Here is a 22,384-nt window from a genome sequence, read left to right on the forward strand (position 1 = left end):
TGTGGGATTTAATATCCCCTTAATTTTAGTAATGTTTTCATTGCCGAATTGATTTTTAGCTCTTTATACTTAAGTAATAATGTCTATATGGCTAACAGCATCATCAGGAGGTTGTATAACATAAATTAAAAAATTACAAAAATTAAACCTTTTCCAACAGCAGTTAATATCTGTAAGTTGAAAAGACAGGAATAGTTTAATCATGACTATCATTAAGCACATATTATGTACAGTCTCTTCATTGCTGTAGAAACTATGTGATTTCTGGCATGAGAAAAGTCTTTAATACAGCTTCAAGAATTATAGAAACAACTACTGTGTTAGAGTAAAACTTCAGTTTACTATAAACCAAAATAATCACTTGAAGATCATCATCTAGGATATACACATATATATAAAAAGAAACAAGCTACACTACAATCCACATGGCTGAAGTTACATTGATTTGGTCAACTGTGAAACTATTGGCCTGACCTCTGGTGGAAAAAAAATACTACATCAAAGCTAGAGTCCTGTTATTATTATTATTGTCTATTATCTATTAGGTTACAAAATTAAATTAAGCTAGAGAGCAACTATCCCCCCACCACACATACACACACAAATTTATTCATATAAGTATACATATAAATTAAGACAAACCAGTATGGATAGTGGCCAATGAAAGCTGAAAAATTGCTAAGAGTTCAACGTCAGGGTTTGCTGGAAAACTCGAAGAACTAAGTGGGTTGAATCTGTGCCATCCAAATTCTTGGGATTTTTATGCCACCATTATTGTTAAGATTAGGTCAGTTAATCAAAATTTCATAGACTTCTTTAAATTTCTGTTCATACCAGGTTTTTGTATGATGTAAAGAACAAGCACTTTTCCAATCAATTTGGTGTAGGTTGTTACGAGCATTATCTGAGAGGCCTGCTTCACTAAAATCATTAAATTTAATGTGTCGTTGTGTTCTTTTTTATGGATAGGGATTGTACGTCCAGTTTCCCCAGTTGATAGAAACCTGAAATTCAGGGAACATATTGCAAAGGTGGTGAAGGTAACACAGAGGATTGCAGCAATAATGAGAAGGACACTGACCTGCAGAGATAAAAGAGTTATCATTCCATTGTATAAGACCCTGATCAGACCACACTTAGACTATTGTTCTCAGATTTGGTCCCCAGAATTTGAAAGGGATAAATTAGCTGTGGAAAGGGAACAAAGGCAGATAACAAAGACAGTTTCAGGACTGTACAATATTAGTTATGATGATCAGCTGAGGGAATGTGGACTGCAGAGTTTGGTGGATAGAAGAAGGAGAGGTGATATGATTGAGACTTTTAAACTGTTGAGAGGTTGTTACAGGGTTGATACTGGGGAGTTCTTTTGCTTGGTTGAACAGTGGGAAGGAGTGATGACAGGGGGGGCCATCCCTGGAAGTTACAAAAGGAAACTGTGAGCAAGAGGGTGAGGAGGTATTTTTTTGCATGGAGGGTGGTTGAACTATGGAATGCATTGCCTGATAGAGTGGTGAGAGCGAGAACGGTCAATGAGTTTAAGGAGTGGTATGATAGACTTTGTGTTTCCTAGGACAGACCTCCCTCGATGAGTCTTGATAGACTTGTGTTTCCTAGCAAGGACCTCCAGCGATGAGTCTTTTGACTCCTTGGAGGCATAAATAATAATAATAAGGCAAGTTACAGGTGCAATAGATGCAATAAACTTCAGGGTGAGAAGATGGGCGGGAGAAGATCCTTAGAGGAGTTGAATATGTTTTTTTAGTTTTATAGGTGGTTTAAAAGTGGCATTAAGATTATAGTGGTGTAGAATTCTATTAATTTTTTCTGATAGCCCTTTAACGTATAGGATAGCTAAGGTTTTACTGTAGTCTATATTATTTTTTGATGAAGTTTTATGAAGAACTTTATTAGTAGTATTTTTGCTATAGCCATTATTTATAAATGCATTGTTAATAGTTTGTAATTCTTGTTTAAGAGCTTGTTCATTATAACAAATTGTTATAGCTCTGTTTTTGAGGGTGTTAATCACTCCAAGTTTTTGTGAAAGGTGATGATAAGCTAGCATGCATATATTGTCCGGTATGTGTAGGCCTGTAGTAATTTATATAGTTTTATAAGCCTTTATATTAAACTGAATTTTACTCTAACAAGATTGTTGTTTCCATAATTTATGAAGATGTATTCTGATCACTGTGTAAGCATGAAGGAAAGGAGAGGAGTCTGTACTTAACTTATACATGTTAGTTAATAATTTCCAGATGTTGTGAAGGATCATTCCTTGATTTCTATTTAGTGTGTGTTTTTGAGCGAATAACCTCCAGGGACTCCTTAAACAACATGTCAAAATAATTCTCTTCTGTGGAATGAGCAATAAAAAATCATTCTTAGTCTAAGTTATTGTAAATATGTTTTTTAAAAAAAACCAGTTCAATCTATGTTTTATGGTCTTGCAATGGGCTCACCTCTGTTACCTCCGATTGCCAACTTATACATGGAAAAATTTGATGAATTAGCTATAGAATAGGCAACTTTAAACAATGTGTATCGTGGAGATATGTAGGCGACATCTTTATCATCTAGAAATACACACCCATGAATACCTTGAAGATTTTCTATAATTTCTGAATAATCAACATTTAAAAATATAATTCACATTAGAAATATAAAAGAATGGAAAATTACCATTCCTAGACATCCTTGTGAGCAAAAACATCGCTGTAGGATCATCATTAGAAGTCTATAAGAAAGAAACACACACAGGGGTTTCTTTCAAGAACTTCAAATCCTATTTTGTCAGTTGCTCTAAAATATATACTCAAACAAACAAAAAAAAAAAAAAAAATACTAAAGAAACTTTTATTTGCTGACAAACCATACTGTGATATCTACACTCCCCTAAAGACAAAGTTCCATTTTATAAACATCCGGGTGTACAAAAGATTCTGTTCAATCGTGGAAAGATATATGTAGGTCAAAATGGGAGAGGTTTCAAAATCTGCAACAAAGAACATATGAGGGATGTTGAAAACAAACAGAAGAAAAAAGAAAACTCGTAGTGCACATCAAAAAAACAAATTGGCAAGCATCACCTCCATGTCCTACTTAGACTTACTTTGACAGGTTGTTCAAAGAGTCGTCCAAGATCATTACTCAAAAGGCACACTAAATAGAAATCAAGAAAATGATCCTTCATGACATCTGGAAGTTATTAACATATGTAACATTAAAGACCCTCTCTTATGCAAGCAATCACATAGAGAATTTACATAACAGTGTAGACACTGCATGTAACATGCCTAATGATACTTGTGATTAAACTATCATTCCTATCTTTTCAACTTATAGATATTAACTGCTGTTGGAAAACATTCATTTTTGTCATTTTTTTATTTATGTTAAGCGGCCTCCCAATTATCTCAAGAGCTTACTTTAGTGAGTACAGGAGTTGCAAACCTGAAGTTCCTGATGCTGGACCATGCTTTACTTCATGTAATATACATCTGTTATATTATCTGTAGACTGGTCCCTCCCCTTCTTTCTTTTCTTTTCATTTTGCTTCTTCCCCCCAATCTATTAGAATATTCAAGGACTAAGGGGTGAATATTTCCTATTTTGCTATTTCGTTTTGTCTTATACAGTGGAAGTCTGCCTCACGTAGTAGGCAGAAGTGCTAATTCACCTGACCAACATGGAATGAATTGGGGAACAAAACTTCCAAGATATGTGGAAAGGGCCTCTGCAACCTTACCACCTTTTTTTTTTTTTCTTGCAGTGACTTCACTCCAAAATACTAATATGGTCGTGCCTTACAATACATCTCATGCTGCCTCGGTTGTCATGCAGAATAATCAGAGTCATGTTCAGGGTCCTGTTCCAGAAGTACATTACACTCTCTAACAAAGGTCAGTGATATTGTCAATGAGGAATACAGAAAGTATAGGATTAATCTTAGAAGGGAATTTTACATAGGCACATTGGATGTTCAGGGTGTACAGATGGGTACTCTTGATATTGTCTGTAAAGAGATGGAGAGGTATAAAATTGACATCCTGGGAATTACAGAGACTAGATGGAATGGAGAAGGTCACTTTAAAAGACAGGATGGTAAGTAAGGTGTTTATTCAGGAGATGACTCAAAGCATCATGGAGTAGCTGTGATACCAAAGACAGTTCAGACAAGAATCCTTCTTGGTTATAATTCTGTTAATGACAGGATACTTTGTATTAGACTTAAGACTCATCCTACCACTGTGTCAATCATAGTAGTTTATGCACTACACAGATAGGCCTGATAAAAAGAGTGAGGAATTCTCTGAAAACTTACAGATTGTTTTGGACTGGCCACCAAGGAGAGATGTACTTTACATCTTAGGAGACCTTAATGCAAAAGCGGGAAAGAGTATGAGAGTTAGGCCTGAATGTGACATGTTTGGTCAGGGTGAACGTGTAACACCCATGATGAAAACCTGTTGGAATCTGCCCATGCTAACAGATTAGTTATAATCGATAACTGCTTCCAGAAACACCCACAATGGACCTATACTTGGACATTTTACACTGATAGGTCAAGGTACCAGATTGATTATATCCTAGTTTTCCAGTGGTGGAAGACAAGCATATCTGATGTGCATACTTGTCCTGGAGCAGACTGTGGTAGAAACCATCAGCTAGTAAGAGCCAGAGTAAAACTAAAAACTCTCAAATCTTCCAAGTCAGGTACATCCACTAGACTGGATGTAGAGCAATTTCTAATGAGTTCATAGAAGAAACACCAACTTATTTGGATGATTTTTTGGAGACTAGAAATGTGTTGGAAGAAGGAGTCAAGGTTATAATACAGGATACAACCAAGAAGTATCTTGGTTGTATCCTGTAAGAAGACCAAGAGACCCATGAATATCAGAATTAATGTGAGATCTAATCAAAAGAAGGTGGTTGGAAAAACAAAGAGATATGGGGACTGAAGAATATAAGAGATTACATAGGAATTACAATTACATAGGAAGAAAACAGGAATAGAAGTCGCTGGGTATAGCATTTTTCGTCAGGATAGGAGGGGAAAGCGTGGTGGTGGGGTGCTACTTATGATAAGTGATGACCTATGTCCTCACAGAGTGGAGAATTTGGAAGGAAGTGAGACAAATGATTTTGAGAGCATATGGTGTGAGGTAGAGGTAGGCAAGACAGGATATTTAGTGGGGTGTTGCTACAGACCCAGGAGCACAGAGGATGGGGACCAGGAGATGTTTAGACAGCTAAGTTTGGCAAGTGCAAGAAGAATGATTGTTATGGGAGATTTTAACTTCAGTAGTATAAATTGGAGAGAGGAAGATGCATGTAACAATAGGGGAATGGAATTTCTAGAATTCTTGAGGGACAAATGTCTTAGGCAACATGTAACAGAGGGAACAAGAGGTTCAAAAATTTTGGATTTGGTTATAGCATCAGAAGAGTTGATAATAACTGAGTTGACGTCTCTCCCACCAGTTGGAGAGAGTGACCATATGGTGTTGACATGGAAAATGAATAGACATGCAGGAGTATCAAAGAGACGGGAACTTATGTGGAATTATAAGGCAGGTGATTATAATAGTCTTAGACATCAACTTCGGGAAGTTTCATGGAGGGAGGAATTGGATGGCCAGGATATCACCAGTGCGTGGGAAATTGTGAAAGAATATTTGTTATCAGCAATGGTAAGCTGTATACCACGAGTGAAGAAGAGGGCGCAATTTGGAGTAAAGTGGATGACAAGCAACATTAAACAGGAACTGCATGCGAAAAAGAGGCTATGGAAGAGATATAAGGAGACAGGTGAAGAGAGGATGGGTGAAGAATATAAGACACAGGCCAGAAGAGTGACTCGTGTGGTAAGGAAAGCGAAACTGGAATATGAGAGGAGATTGGCCCTAAGATCGAAAGAAAATCCTATGGATTTTTTTAGATATGTGGCCAGTAGGAGGAGAAATGCCTGTGAAAGAATGATATTGTGGGATAAAAATGGGAATAGAGTGACTGATGCAGAGGACATAGTGGAATTGTTCAATGAACACTTTATTGGAGTATTTCATCCTAGAGGAGTCAGTTTTAATGCTAGAGGGATAGGACTGGTACGAGGTCTGGAGGTACAGGAGGAGAGTGTGTTTCAGATACTGAGTACTCTGGATGTCAGTAAAGCTGTGGGACTGGATGGTATTTCGCCACGAGTTTTGAGAGAATGTGCTAGCGAATTGACAATACCTTTAACGTGGCTTTACAATGAAAGTCTGGCTTTGGCAAAGGTACCCAGGGAATGGAAGGAAGGTAAGATAGTGCCATTTCATAAGGGTGGTAATAGACTGGAAGTGTCTAATTATAGGCCAGTCTGTGTGTCATCAGTAGTTGTTAAGATCTTGGAGAAAGTAGTGAGGGACCGTGTACAGCATTGGGCAGATGAGGGTAATGTTATCTGTGAGAATCAACATGGATTTGTGAAAGGACGCTCTTGTTTTAGCAATATGCTAGCCTTTTATAATAAAGTTACAAGAGCATTAGATGAGGGAAAGGCATATACTGCAATTTTCTTAGACTTGGCAAAGGCATTTGACAGGGTGCCACATGATAAGCTGATATTTAAGTTGCAGCACATGGGTCTGGATGTCAGATTGGTCAACTGGATTCAGGATTGGCTGTCTGATAGGTATCAGAGAGTTGTGTATGGTGGAGCAGTTTCCAGGAGGCAGAGGGTTACAAGTGGGGTCCCACAGGGCTCAGTACTAGGACCTATATTGTTTAACCTTTATATCAATGACATAGCCAGTGGATTGCAGGGGGATATTCAGTTGTTTGCGGATGATGCGAAGCTGGGAAGGATTATTAGTAATAGCGCAGATGTGGTAGCCCTGCAAGAGGATTTAAATAAGCTAGATAGATGGGCAAATGAATGGGGGTGTCAGTTTAATGCAGCAAAATGTAAGGTCTTGAGGTTTGGGAAACATCGATGAGATGCTGCATACTCTATGGGAGGAGTTATACTGGAGGAAGTAGGGGAGACAAGAGATCTGGGGTTGATGATTGATAGAAACCTGAAGTTTAGGGGACATATTGCAAAGGTGGTGAAGGTAACACAGAGGATTGCTGCTATTATGAGAAGGACACTGACCTGCAGAGATAAGAGGGTTATCATTCCATTGTATAAGTCTCTGATCAGACCACACTTGGACTATTGTTCTCAGATTTGGTCCCCAGGATTTGAAGGGGATAAATTAACTGTGGAAAGGATACAAAGACGGATGACAAAGATGGTTTCAGGACTGTACAAGGATAGTTATGAGGATCGGCTGAGGAAGTGTAGACTGCAGAGTTTGGTGGATAGAAGAAGGAGAGGTGATATGATTGAGACTTTTAAACTGTTGAGAGGTGGTTACAGGGTTGACACTGGGGAGTTCTTTCGCTTGGTTGATCAGCGGGAAGGAGTGATGACAAGAGGCATCCCTGGAATTTACGAAAGGAAACTGTGAGCAAGAGGGTAAGGAGTGGTTTCTTTGTGTGGAGGGTGGTTGAGCCGTGGAATGCATTGCCTGATGGAGTGGTGGGAGCGAGAATGGTCAGTGACTTTAAAGAGTGGTATGATAAAGTTTGTGTTTCTCAGGGGGGGGACCTCCCCTCGATGAGTCTTGACAGACTTTATGTCTTAGGAAGGACCTCCCTCGATGAGTCTTTTGACTCCTTGGAGGCCTGAATAATAATAATAATAATAATAATAATAATAGAGAAGTCAAAAGAGCTATCATGTGCAAGGAAAGGTTTTATACTAATAAATGCAAAGAGACAGAGTTCCAAATGAGGAGGCACAATAATAAAAGAATGTTTTGTTAAGTTCATGACCTAAAGCAGAAGTTTAAGCCCAAAAATATCATCAAAGACACAAATGGAGCAGTACTAACAGAATAACTGGAAATCCAAAACAGATGGAAAAAATACTGTGAGGAACTGTACAACAGAGAGAATAATGAAAATTTGGAGAAGCCCTCTCACCAAGAAAATTTCGATTTGGAACCTCCTCCACTTAGGCATCAGGTCGAAAGAGCAGTTAAATAGCTTAATAGCAATAAGGCTTTGCATGCAGATAGAATCCCAGCATAATTAATTCAGGCTATAGGGGGATGAAGGGATTAGAGTGTTTCATAGATTTTGATATTACAAGGATATGGGAGACAAGATCATGGCATAGAGACTTAAGAAGTCGATTTTCATACCACTACATAAGAAGGGAGATATGATGGATTACAAGAGCTATTAGAACTATTAGTTTAATACTCATAACTTACTAATTATACGAAGAGCCAAAGGCTTCAATTCGGCGACATGAACTTATTTAAGTTAAGAGATATTACATCCCGTATTGTTTCTTAGCCGAATAAGAAACTCAAAGAGTTTCATGCGAATATAGAAACTGTATAAACTTCGGCGATTTCAAGCATAAGCAAATACCTGGATAGTGCAGCACCTGACTCATTTGGTAGTGCAAACTGAGGCAACTCATAGTAAGGGTGGAGCAAGCTCCGATCACTATTCTTGGTAATTACCCATAATGTGAACTTAGCTCCTAGGAGCTGTATTATGAGAGAAGGTCACTACCCAGACTAGTTTCAACCTTTATTGAGATCTCATCAGTGAGTAGGTAGACCTAGTTAATACCAAGTTTGTAGCAAACAGAACTTACATCCCTTCTATGAGAATTGCCAAGAAGGTGTCCTAATAAATTACTAATTATATGAAGAGCCAAAAGCTTCAATTCGGTGACATGAACTGTTTAAGTTAAGTGATGTTACATCCCATTTTGGCTCTTCATATAATTAGTAATTTATTAGGACACCTTCTTGGCAATTCTCATAGAAGGGTTGTAAGTTCTGTTCGCTACAAACTTGGTATTAACTAGGTCTACCTACTCACAGATGAGACCTCAATAAAGGTTGAAACCGGTCTGGGTAGTGACCTTCTCTCATAATGTGGAACAGTAATACAGCTGTTCTACATTATGAGAGAAGGTTCACATTATGGGTAAATACCAAGAATAGTGATCCGGGTTTGGTCCACCCTTACTATGAGTTGCCTCAGTTTGCACTACTAAATGGGTCAGGTGCTGCACTATCCAGGTATTTGCTTACGCTTGGAATTTCCGAACTTTATATAGTTTCTATATTCGACATGAAACTCTTTGAGTTTCTTATTCGGCTAAGAAACAATATGGGATGTGGTATCCCTTAACTTAAATAAACTTATAACTTATTTTCAATGGTATTAACAGTGCCAAACAAACTATTTTATAAAAAATATGTTTATTAACTTGCTTATATTTCACTGGATTCTCAGACAGACACAGCATGTATACACAGTATTAAGTAAGTAATGAAGAATGTAATGTAATGAAAGAAAAAGTAAGTAGTGAAAAAATTCAAATTGTATTATACAAAAGATCTGAAGTCCTAATTTGACACCATCTAATGTTGTTAAAAATAATAATAATTAATAAATTTTTAAAAATTCTTATGCAATCATAATTTTATTAAAGATCATTCTAAATAGGATTAAAGCCAAAGTTGAGACAGAGATGCCTGAGGAACAAACAGGTTTCAGGAAAGGTAAATGTACCAGAGATCAGATCCTTTGAAATAGACATAGAAAAGCATAAAGAATTTAGGCTCCTCTTGGTAATGTGTTTCATTGACTACTCTAAAGCTTTTGATTGTGTTCAGCATATGAAACTGTAGGAAGTAATGAAAAGAATGAGTTTTCCTCAACATGCTGTCAGACTGATAGCTAACTTGTACAGGGAGCAAGAAGCCACAGTAAAAACAGGTGTTGGATTAACCAATTGGCTTCAGGTTTGAAAGGGAGTTAGGCACGGATATCTACTTTCTCCTCACTTGTTCTATGTGGAGGACATCATGCATGTAGCATTGGATGAGATTAAGACTGGAATTAGGTGGTAAAATGATCAGTAATCTGAGGTATGCTAATGATACAGTATCCTTTACAATGACAAGAAAGAACTAGGAAAATCCTTCGTAAAATTAATAAGATCAGTAAGAACAGATGACTCCATCCTAGCAAGATAAATATTACGGTTTTCAAAGGAAAAAACAGACCGGGAAGCTCCTGAGAAACAAGCGTACCTGGGATCCATTATTAATGCGAAGAATTGCTGTTCAGCAGACATCAGAAGAAGATTAGGAATGGCTAAAACAACAGTCAGACTGTTGGGCATTCCTCACAGTTCTCCATGTAAAAAATTTACTCATCATACTCTCTTATTTATTTATTTCATGTGGGGTTCCCCCCTTCCTTCCCCTGTCCCTTAGGATGGGTTGAGCCCTCCTAATGAGGGATTAAGTTTAAGATTAAGTCATAAAAATTACCTTTTTATGACTTTAGATCCATGTGTGTTCATGGGGATGGTTTACATGTTCTGGAGGACAAAAAACCCGAATCTCCAGGTGAAAAAAAACCCGTACCTTCGTATGAGACCTGTTAACTCGCCTTTAGTTGAAAGAGACCTCATTAGGGTTCCTCACGTCTTGGACAGGAATTGAACCCAGGTCTTTCCGACCAAAGGGTTTCTTCTATACTGACTGAGCCATTAATCCAATAAAATTCTCTCTTAAATGTCTCTATCGTATCACCACTTTTCCTCCTATCCACCAAACTCTGCAATCTACATTTGTTCAACTTCTCTCCTTATCCAGCATTTGAGAGTCCTGATGTTGTTTTAGTTGTTCTTCTCTGGACCCTCTCTCTCTCTCTCTCCATTGTTTTCACATCACAATGAAAACCAGGGGACCAAATCAGAGCACAAGTCCAGTTGTGGTCTGACCAGTGCTTTATACAGTGGCACAACCATCTCCTTAGCCCTACATGTTAATGTACTTCTTATCATAGTGGCACTGTGATGTGCAGTCTTTGCAACAGTTGCAGTATGCCCTCTAAATTTCAGCCTACCATCAGATAATTAATAACTACCTATATTTCGGCAATGTTACATTGCCATCTTCACTGATCACAAAACTGATATGTGCATGCAGGTCCTCACCCTAAGCAAATGAGACTGAACAAACAAAAAAAAAAGGCACAGAAGTCGTTCCTGGAGTCTTAAATGGTTCCCCCTAGTGGGTTGTCTTGGCTGTTGGGCTGATGATCTTAGAATGTATACTTTGCAAATTTGGGGCAGTCTCTTGTACCCAAATTTGTTGAGGTTTGGAAAGTGTTTCAGATCTGAGGCAGATTCAAGGAATAGTCTTTCATGATTTTACTTTGCTGCAGTGTAATAAAGTGGCCTTCGTCCAGTGTATCCTGTGGTGGGTATCCAAAGCATGGTCAGTCCTGAGTGGTTGTGTTGGTGGAACCAGATGTAGTTCTTGTGTTCGGATATCCTGATATTGACTGTCCTGCTTGTTTGGCTGTTGTATGACAGTTTGCAACTGCAAGGTAGTACCTGGTATACTGTAGGTCAGTTTAGAGAAAGCAGCTAGTGGAGCAGATGAGAGAGAGAGAGAGATGCCAATTTCTCATGTGGTTTGTAACTGGTTGTGAGGTCATATTTCTTTAGGATTTTAGTTAATTTTTTGGATGTACCCTGATATATGGAATGGTGATAGATTTAGAATAATCTCTGCTTTGAAGGGGGGAAGAGGGGGGGGTTGTAGTTATTGGCTAAGGTGTTAAGGATATGGTCAAGTTCAGTAATTAGGGCACTGTTATCTGAACTGGTTAATTTTGCCCTGTTTATATAGGGTTTTTATAATCCCATAATGTTGGGAGTGGTTGGGGTGACTGATGGTGAATGTATCTACCTGTATGTGTATGTTTTCTGTAAACAGAGAAAGCAAGGGATCCATCAGGCTGGCATGCAATCAGAATTTCTAGGAAAGGAAGAATATCTAGGAAAAGGAAAACAACAGCTGTTGTTTTCCTTTTCCAAAGTAAACTGGGTCCTGAGATGTTGAATGTTCAAGTGTAATTGTAGAGTGTATCCAGGCCATGTGGCCAGTGGTCGCATGGCCAGTGGCTTTTTATGTGGGGTAGAGTTTAATGCTTTTTCTTCAAAAGTCTTCATAAAGAAGTTGGCCAGGGGGTGGAGAGAGTGGAGAACCCATGGCTGTCCCCCCTCAGTTTGTAGAATTTTCCTTGGCAAACGAAATAGCCTGAGTTTATGGTGAACTAAAATAGGACTGAGATATTGGCAAGAAATTTGGCTTGGATGAGATCTAAGGTATCTTTGAGTGGGAAGTTGGTGAATAAGGAGGAGACACCAAAACTGACCGTTATGTAGTGTGTTGGAGGTTTTCTGTACTGGGTTTAAAGTGGGCTGAGTTTTTGTGTGTGAAGGTGTGTTGCCAGTATATTGTGTGAGCACTTTGTCTAAATGTTTGGCTAATTTGTATGTGGGGGAATCAGTGCCATCCACAATGGGATGTAATGGTACATTTTGCTTATGGGTTTTTGGTAGTCCATATATGGGGGGGGGGGGGGATCTAGAGTTAAAAGCTTTTAGTCAGTTTGTCACTTCCACAGGCCAATAGTTAACCTTCTGAAGCAGCCTATGGAGTGTTCTACTTTGTGTGCTGATGGGATTCTACCTACCTTGCTATAGAATGATATAAAAGTAAAGAGGCAAGCTTACCTGTGTAATCCGGTTGGTTTAAAACCACAGTGTCATTTCCTCCTTATCTGCTTTAGTAATTACTATTTTTTTGTTGCTTTTCATTTCTTGCAGAGCTTCAAATTCCATTGATATTGTCAATATGGTTGGGAAGGCTGCAGATACCTCATTCTACTTGTATCATTATTTCTTCCAGGGATCTTTTTAGGTGTTATTATGAAGTTTGGCAATGCTCAAGTACACTAATTGCTTTGGGATAAGGGATGATATGTTTATTACCATGTTAGGAGATAGGTGAGGTTTGGAAGCTGAGTTCTTTTGTAGGTCTCCCTACTACCTATTTTGCACAGCATAATTTACACCTGTATGATATACATTGATGAAGTGCTCATTCAATAATTCCACTATATATCCTTTGCAACGTTCACTCTGCTGCCATAACTATTCACGTGTCAACCTATCATAATGCTTCTTCTTCGTGCTTACCATATAGCTGAAGAATTCCCTTGGATTAACCTTGGCCTGACCAGCCATTTCCATCTTATACTGCACCTTTTCTTTCTTAATCATGCTCATCATCTTTCTAGCCTGCACTTTATACTCTTCATGAGTCTGATTAATTGTCACTGTCTGTCTGTTTTTGTACCTCCTCCATAGCATTTTCTTTTCCCGTGCAGCTTACTTGATTTCACTATTCATCCATTTCACTCCTCCTCTATTTACTCACTTAACCCTTCGTATGCAGTTATACATTGCTTTTGTCAGATACTGCCTTGTGAGTTTCCATGCATTGTGAACATCTTTTTCACTCAGCTCATCTACCCAACGTACTGATGCGTACAGAGCTACCCATAATCACCCACTTTATAATTCCACATATATCCATTTTTGACAGTAACCTTTACTTGTTTCACTACTTGACAAACAAGTACTTCATGATCACTCTTACCGGCTGGTAGCATTGTTAATACCTCATTAACAACTACATCTTAGATTAGGTGAAGTTATCACCAAATTCAAGGCACTACAGTCTCTACTTGCTTAGGTCACATGCTGCATAAGATATTTATCCCTCAGAAAATCAACAAACTCACTCTCCTTGTTCCCATACATTCTATATTTTTGCAATTAAAATCTTCCATCAAGATCACTCTTTTTTTACATGCCCAACCAATTTGTCCAAACATTTCACAATTAGTATTCTCTACATTCCCTGGCCTATAACAGCATCCTATGAGATATACTAGCCTGTTGGTTTCAACTTCAGGATTCAAAATCTGCACATGTACTATCAACTTCCACACTTTGTGGACACAGTTTGTCTACGATCATTAACAGTATTTTCCACTCCTTTCCCCCCTCCTCTTTTCACCTTCCTATTCTTCCATTTCTATTTCTATTTACGAATGAGGGCATTACATCATCCCTTTCGTATTTAGAGACACAAAACACACATGTTGAAATTATTATTTTACTTATTATTAATAAAATAACAATTGATGTTTCGACCCCTGTATTGAGATCATCATCAGAAAAATACATGTGTATATGAAAACAAACTACATGCTCTTGCACTCTACAAAGGTAAATTGAATCTACACTGTTAATTGATCTTTTACTTAGCCTGACCTCTATTGGTAAAAAAAAAAACTACAATAAACCCTGCTAAAGTCCTCCCGTACTAAGATTTTCTTCTGGACTTGTACAGTTCTGGTTGTCAGATACTGCCTTGTGCAAATGGGTCCTCTACATTCTTATTCTTGGGATGGTTAGACTGTCATTTTTGTTCAGGTTAGGATTGTGTTTGAGCATTTCACATGCTTCTTTAAATTTCCTCTCGAACCAGGTTTTGGTGCAGTGTAGGAACTTGGTACCTTTCAATCAATTTTGTGATATGTCTGGAGTATGGATCCCAGATACATTGGAAAAAAAATATGGGACACTTATGACTGAGGGTGAAAGTTTAGTATGCACATCCATCACATATGCCAGCCTTACAAAATGATTCTAACTTTCCAAGTGTGTGTGTGTGGTAAGGTTTACTATGCACACACTTTACTAAGTATAAGTAAATAAATAGTAAATCCAATTGTTAGGGCGCATATTTTCATTAAGCCTCTTTAAGTTGCCTTCAAATGGTTTTTTACTTACTATTATAGATACAAAATGGCATGAGCCAAGTGGACCATTCTGTGCTATTTAAAGCTGAGCCAATATCGTGTCACATGCCAAAATGTCAATCCACATACGCACTGTTCTAATGAACTTATCATTGTTGCAGTATTGCCACCACTCACCTTGAGAAAATAATGCGTCTACAGTTCCCTGTAATGACAGAGAGCGATGTTTGTAATAGAATAGAAATTGTAACTCATCGATTTTATTATTCAGTCTTAACTCTAAAATACAGGACAAAAAGCTGTCCTGAAGAGTTTTCTCGGGACAACGGGACGATCTCATATTTTACAGGACTCTGGGATCCCTAGTCTGGAGTGCGTGGTCTGAAAGGCCGTTTTTTCCAAAATGGAGGTATTTAATGTGTCGTTTATGCTCGTCCTTCCTAATTGGGATAGTTCGCCCTGTTTCCCCTATGTATGGTAGGTTACGTGTGCATTGTATTTTGTAAACCCCTGGGTGGGCTAGGTGTGGAAGAGGATCTTTGGAAGAACTGAGTAGGTGTCTTAGTTTTGTTGGGGGTTTGAAGGTGGTTTTGATGTTGTATTTGTGTAGTTTTCTGTCTATTTTTTTTCTGAAATGCCTCTAATATAAGGTATGGTAATGGCATTCTTGAAATCTTTTTTGTTTTTAGTGGTGTCTTTGTGGAGGATCTTGTGAATAGTTTCTTTTACTGTATCCATTTTTTATAAATGTATGGTTGATGATCTCATATTCCTGGTTTAGAGCTCGCTCATTTGAACAAATAGTTTGAGCTCTGTGTTTAAGGGTGCTTATGACACCTAGTTTTTGTGTTGGGTGGTGGTAAGAATTTTTGTCTACTTACTGGGCTGTGTGTGTGTGTGTGTGTGTGTGTGTGTGTGTGTGTGTGTGTGTGTGTGTGTGTGTAGGTTTGTGATAGACTAAGAAGGAGAGACAGCCTGAGGGAAGACGTGTGATGAGTGAGCTACTCAGAAACAAGGAAAAATTGTTCTCTTCAAAGCCTCAGTTATTTGTTTCACTGTTTCACCAGGAAAGCATGTTTTGTGCACTTATTAGTCATCACTTGTCTAATGATCGAGTCCCCATAGAAGGATATTCTTTATATTAATACTAACTTCCTCCTTCTCATTCACATCCCAATCTTTTGTTTAGGTGGTTAATTAAGAATCTGGAAGATGAGATTAATCTCATCTTCCAGATTCTTAATTTCACTTTTCATTTTCGCCAACTCTTGCCTAAGCTCTTCTACTATGGTCATGATACTAGCACCCATTTCAAAACATTCTAACTTATTAATATGCTTTTCAAATACATTAATGCTTTCCTTCATTTCATTCACTCTAACAGTCCACAAATCTCACATTTTTTGGTGCATACATGAAGCAGTTCTCACTACACATCCACTAGGAAAACTCCAGGGCAGAACTTGATCATCTATGAAAGGCTTTCACATTTAACCAGTAATAACTCCTTATCAGCATATATGGTTCAATCATATCACTCATTTGTCTTCATTCTTATTCATAAGGCTTTGCAGATGCTATTTCCTCGATCTTCAGCCATGGTCAATCTTGATTAGGTGATATACAATTAATCCATAGCCTTTTTTTTTTATTTTATATGAAAGGTTCTCCTCATCATTGCCACAGTCCATTAAGATTTCCTCACAGTTTTAACTGTGTAATCCTTGAATTTTAGGTCCTTGTCCTCCACTACTCCCAAATCCCTCATCATCTCCACCTGCTTCAAAATATCCTGACCAATTTGCATATCCTGCATTTTTGTCTACCAAATTTCAAAAATCTTGAAATTTAACTGGCACAATATCTGCTCTGTTCTTCATAGTTAGTTCCATTTTTTTTTTTCCCATTGAAAAATAATAGAATATCTCTACATAAACCTCTCACACTCTCATTAACATCCATTTAAAGTATTGGTTCCAAAACATTTCCCCTACAACATAGCTCCTAGTGACTTTATTCTTCTGGCTTACCACTCCTCCATACACAACTTGCTAATACCTATCTGGCAGTTAGTCACCTGTGGAGCTTGTAACCTTATACCATTCATTCCAGTTTGGTTACTGACTTCCCATTTAGTAGCCTAAGTCAGTTTCAAAATCTGATTATACCATTATATATAGATCTCCTTTATCTGATGTATTTTTCACTTTGTTGTAATAACATAAGTAGACTACTGAAATATAACTCCGAGTTAAAGACACCAAGAAATTATATTCTTGGTCTCATCGTTTATCCAAGTGTAAGCAAACAAAGTTTGTGCATGAAGTAATTTCATGACTTGACTACTTGTATATAGGCTAAGGACCTCACTTCAATTACCGTAGTATCTCCTAATGCAACACACATATTCTTATGGATATGTATGATGCTATGCATTATGGGAAGGGTCACTACCGCAGACCAGTTTCGACCTGTATTGAGGTCTCATCAGTGTCAGCCAGACCTAGAAGTGATACCAAGGTTGAAGTAATGCAGAAGTCATATTTCCATATATAAGTATTCTAAGGTATGACACCTTTTGTCGAAATCCAGTCTGGGTAGTGGTCCTTCCTATAATGCATAGCATTATACATGTCCATAAGGATATGTGCATTGCATTATGAGATACCACGGCAATTGATGTGAAGTCATTAACTTCTATATACAAGTAGCCCAGTCGTGAAATTACTTTGTGCATACTATTTGCTTGCACTTGGATAAAGCATGAAACCAAGAATATAATTTCTTGGCATCTTTAAATTATAGCATAACTAAGTGAAAAAAACTTTCCACAATAAAATACGACTCCCTTTAAGAAACTCATGTTGACTGTCTTACAAAATGTTATTATCAATCTATTTCTGGATTCTATTCCTCATACACTCTTATCACAATTTCAGACATACAGAGACATACATACTGGCCTATAATTTGAAGTTTCTGCTTTATCACCTTGTCTTTGTGCAGCAAAAAAATTTTGCTCCCTTTCTACTTTGAGATTTGCCCAATTGTAAATTCTTGTTAAGCAAGTGTTATAAGGCTGTCTTTAATTCATTGAACATTCCCTCAGAACATGGTAATAAGTCAACAAATCCTTACTGCCTAATTAAGTTTGTTTGCTTAATCCTCATATACCTCCTGCTTTCTCACCATCAGTCCCTTCTCCTTCATTTCCATTGCACTCAACTCTGAATATTTACATTTATGAAAACACCTTAATGATGTTCTCATCTGATATCTCAGCTTGATCTTTAACATTGCTGGGCCCTATATCATCCTATTAAATATTTATTTAATGTCTTACAAAATGTTGTTATCAATCTATTTCTGGATTCTATTCCTCATACACTCTTATCACAATTTCAGACATACAGAGACATACATACTGGCCTATAATTTGAAGTTTCTGCTTTATCACCTTGTCTTTGTGCAGCAAAAAAATTTTGCTCCCTTTCTACTTTGAGATTTGCCCAATTGTAAATTCTTGTTAAGCAAGTGTTATAAGGCTGTCTTTAATTCATTGAACATTCCCTCAGAACATGGTAATAAGTCAACAAATCCTTACTGCCTAATTAAGTTTGTTTGCTTAATCCTCATATACCTCCTGCTTTCTCACCATCAGTCCCTTCTCCTTCATTTCCATTGCACTCAACTCTGAATATTTACATTTATGAAAACACCTTAATGATGTTCTCATCTGATATCTCAGCTTGATCTTTAACATTGCTGGGCCCTATATCATCCTATTAAATATTTCATTCTTTGTTCTACCTTATGCCCCACCCTTCCTTTGCCCACTTAAATGGGAACAGCTTTTGCTATTATTAACAGCACTCTCCCAATCCTCTTGCCCATCCTTTCTATGCTGCAAACAATATTCCTGCATGGAACATCTTCAACCACTCATGCTTCATTAATGCCAAAGATGTTCTGGAAAAATCAATTTAAACAGCACTATGATTCTCCCTTATTTCCGATACCTCTTGCATTCATCAACAAAACATAAGACTCATATTTTAGATCCCTATCTAGTCCACTCTATTTTGGATCCTAGCCTTAAACCTTTCCATCTGCATGGCCTATTCTGTTTTTCCCATACTCAAATGATTCTTGTACATCCTAAGCCACCCACTCTTTGCATTCACACACACACACTCTACTTCTTTCAGTTGTCAATGTTTCTTACATTGAGTACACCTTTCTCCGTTGTGCATCTTACATACCCATTCTTTCATTTTCATCTCCTGGTCCATTACTACTTCAGTCTCCAGTCTTACCTCTCCTCCTCTTTTGCATCTCTACTTAACCTTCTTCTCTTATCTCTCATTCATCTTAACTCACTCATTACTCTATCTTCTTCTGACAACAATTTCCCCAAATGATTCTTAACAAATCATTCAAATCCAGTTTTTCTCTCTCTTGTACATTTCCATCATCCCATTCATTTATGTCGCTTTGCCAATCACATCTTCATCATATTGTTCTCCATTTTAATCCATCACTGTCACACATGAGCAGCACAGTGATTACCTAGCCCACTACACTAATCTTTCATTCTCCACAATTTTTCTAATATCCACCTCATTTTCCATCTCTCCTACCAAATCATTTATTTGTGCAACAACCACTATATTTTCCATTCAGTTTACTCTTTATTGTGTATGCCTCAATCATCTGTTTATCCTCTCTCGCCCCTTAAAAATCAGACCTTGAGCACCTTCTCATTCACCACACCCAAAATAATGGAATTCCCATACAGTATCTGCTCTTGAATCATTTGTTATCTCTTCCTCATGTCTATCTTTCATTCATTTCTCTTGTACCCTCACATTTACATTTATCAATCATGATTTCTTGAAACTGATCACTTGACATTACCAATTCTGTGTTTAACTTTTGCATCCCTTTTATCACATTTACTTGATTGTATGTCTGTGTGAGGAAAGTCGTCACTCATACTCTTTTACTCACCGATGGTTCATTATTTACTCACTATCTGCTGCTACTCACTCACTTTTTTTTTTTTTCATTGTTTGAGGGGTGAATGGTCTTGCTACCATTCATCCCCCTCTTTCACAACTCTCATTCATAATGATACAATAGTCTGCTTTTCTTATTCCTCTCAATATACATATCCTAAAACCTTCTTCTGGGGATTTTTAGGAGGAATGTTTTAATCCACATAATATTGTTGTTAATTATGTCATTCATTATACAAGTTTTAAATTATTCTTCGGGAATGAAGTATTTGTTCATTTATGAAGTGTTCAGCATTTCAGTATTATTAAATGGTTATTGTTTGTTGAAAAAAATTGCCAATATACATGAACTTTACAGATATTTACATTATGCATTATCTATATCAACTTCAATGATTATCTTAATATGTTCAAATATGTGAAGATTATGGGAGGCTTTAATGCCCATGTTAAAATCTCATCCTGGATGTGAAAGAGCTTTATAAGGACTTTTCAGCTGATAATGAGACAGGGTTTTACATCTTTCAGGGACAGACAAACCTGCCAGAGAACACATGTAACTGATTATACAGATAGACAAGACAGACTGTATGGATAGGATAAATCACCTTAACTAAGGATGGGTAATCTAGAAAAAACCCTGCTCTAGAAACCAAAAATAGAACAGTTTCCAGACCCTTATGTTTCCAGTAGACAGAGTAGTAAACTCGCACCATGTGACAAAAAAATCAGTAACACATATAAACTACTAAACATCCATCCTCACAGTGGAATTTGAATCCACAGCCTCTTGGTTAGAGAGCCAAGATGCCATTTTAGCTTTTTGGTTCGCTAACCAACCAACAAGCCCAGCATTTGTTCAGCAATAATGCAATTTCAGAATATAAGTCTGAATCTGGAGAAATTTTTATTATTGTTAACCTCCAAGGAGTCAAAAAAAAAAAAAAAAAATCGCCAAACTATGTCTTAAAATCATTCATCATTTCTGCACTCCCCACCACTCTTTTTCAAATAACAATATCAATCTGTCTTCGTACTACCCCCACATTCATGATTAAAAATACTGATTCATTTCTGTACCCTCTCCAGTATTATGAAATGCAGATGTTCATTCAAGGGCAGTGTGAAACTACAGCATATTCCTTTGCAGTGATTGCTTAAATAAGGCACTGAATTCAGTAAAAAGATTAGTCATCAGTAAGTTTCCATGGTGTAAATTGTCTGTATTATATCCAGTGTGAACCAAAAAAAGAAAAGACTAAGAAAATAGTTCATTCATCTAGCTTTCTATGTTCTGTAGTAAACATTGATTTTCCTAAAACATAAACTGCCATATATAGAATAGCCATTAAATTGAAGGTTACATCATGTTAAAATATCAAATGCCTGACTCATTATTGAACTGTGCTATGTAATGAGCCACAACCTTCTTCATGTGAAACTTTTTCAGGTCTTTATTGTATGCTAATAAAAGTTGATTTAAAACAAGACCTTGGTTTTTGTTGCACTGCGTGGGACAATGTATCGTTACATCAGATAGATGTCGCTCTCAGGAAAGATTCACAGAAAGAACATCTTAAAGATGTATAAAAATGGTGGGCACATAAATCTGCCCTAGCATGTCATGCTATCAGAGTAAAACATCAGGTACTTCAGCATTTTACAAGAATGTCATATACTGAATTCATTAGCTATCTGTGTAAATTCAAAGAAGCTGCTGAAATAATATGTTATTGTCCAACACAGTGCAACAAAACCAAGGACTCATTTTAAACTGACTTTCAGCATACATTAATGACCTAACAAAAGAACTGAACTAGGCTATGATAGACATTAAAACATTGTACAAATCAACAGTGAGCCACTGTATCAACATAATATGCACCTGCAATTTAATAACTATTCTATTTATGACAGTTTTAGGTGTCAATCTATTAATACAAATATTTTCAAATTACATTTATTCCTGATGATATAACACCACAGCATAGGAAACTGGTTGAATGAACATGAATGAACAAAAATTCATAAAAGAATGTGCCAAATTTTTTTTCTTAATATTTAAAGTAAATTGTTACTTCTTTGTTAATGGTAAGATAGTTTAGCATATTTTCTTCTCTTATGAACTTGCTTTCAGAAACACTTATAAAATAAATAAATAAATCTCCTAACACCTTTTATTCCCAAAGGGAGTAGGTAAGGCCATTTTAGCCCTGTCTAACTTTTGAAGATGGGGGGGGGGGAGTCAAACTCCACCCTTAGCCAATCAGATATAACTGTCCCAAACTATCACTGATTTTAAATGGCAGTCGATGAATAGAGCATGGAGACAGTTGCTGTCATTGCATGGTCTCTAACCCTAATGCAATGTATTATTGTCTGAAATAGTGTTCTGTGGTTGATTCTTCTTGACTTGCAGGATTAAAAACCCAAGTTTTTAAGTCTACTTGTCCATAATAGAAGTTTTTAATGGTGAATGTTGTTAATTACAGTTTAATCATGATATGGAAGTGTATCTTTTTTTTTTTTAATTCTTGAGAACTCTCGTCATTCAGTCATTACAATTTAAAAGCAAATGATTTGCATACTCCTAAAATATAGTG

At 37.1% G+C, this 22,384-nt stretch overlaps 1 protein-coding gene across 3 annotated transcripts in view; it reads left to right on the top strand.

Annotated features, from left to right (window-relative positions):
• Positions 1-22,384, top strand: part of bchs (WD repeat and FYVE domain containing 3 bchs) — a 1,305,514-nt gene that overhangs the window by 1,122,818 nt on the left and 160,312 nt on the right. The gene's annotated exons all lie outside the window — the stretch shown is intronic.

This window comes from Typopeltis vanoorti, chromosome 1 (assembly GCF_054136105.1).
Source record: "Typopeltis vanoorti isolate ZY-2024b chromosome 1, IOZ_Tvanoo_1.0, whole genome shotgun sequence".
Classification (NCBI taxonomy): Eukaryota; Metazoa; Arthropoda; class Arachnida; order Uropygi; family Thelyphonidae; genus Typopeltis; species Typopeltis vanoorti.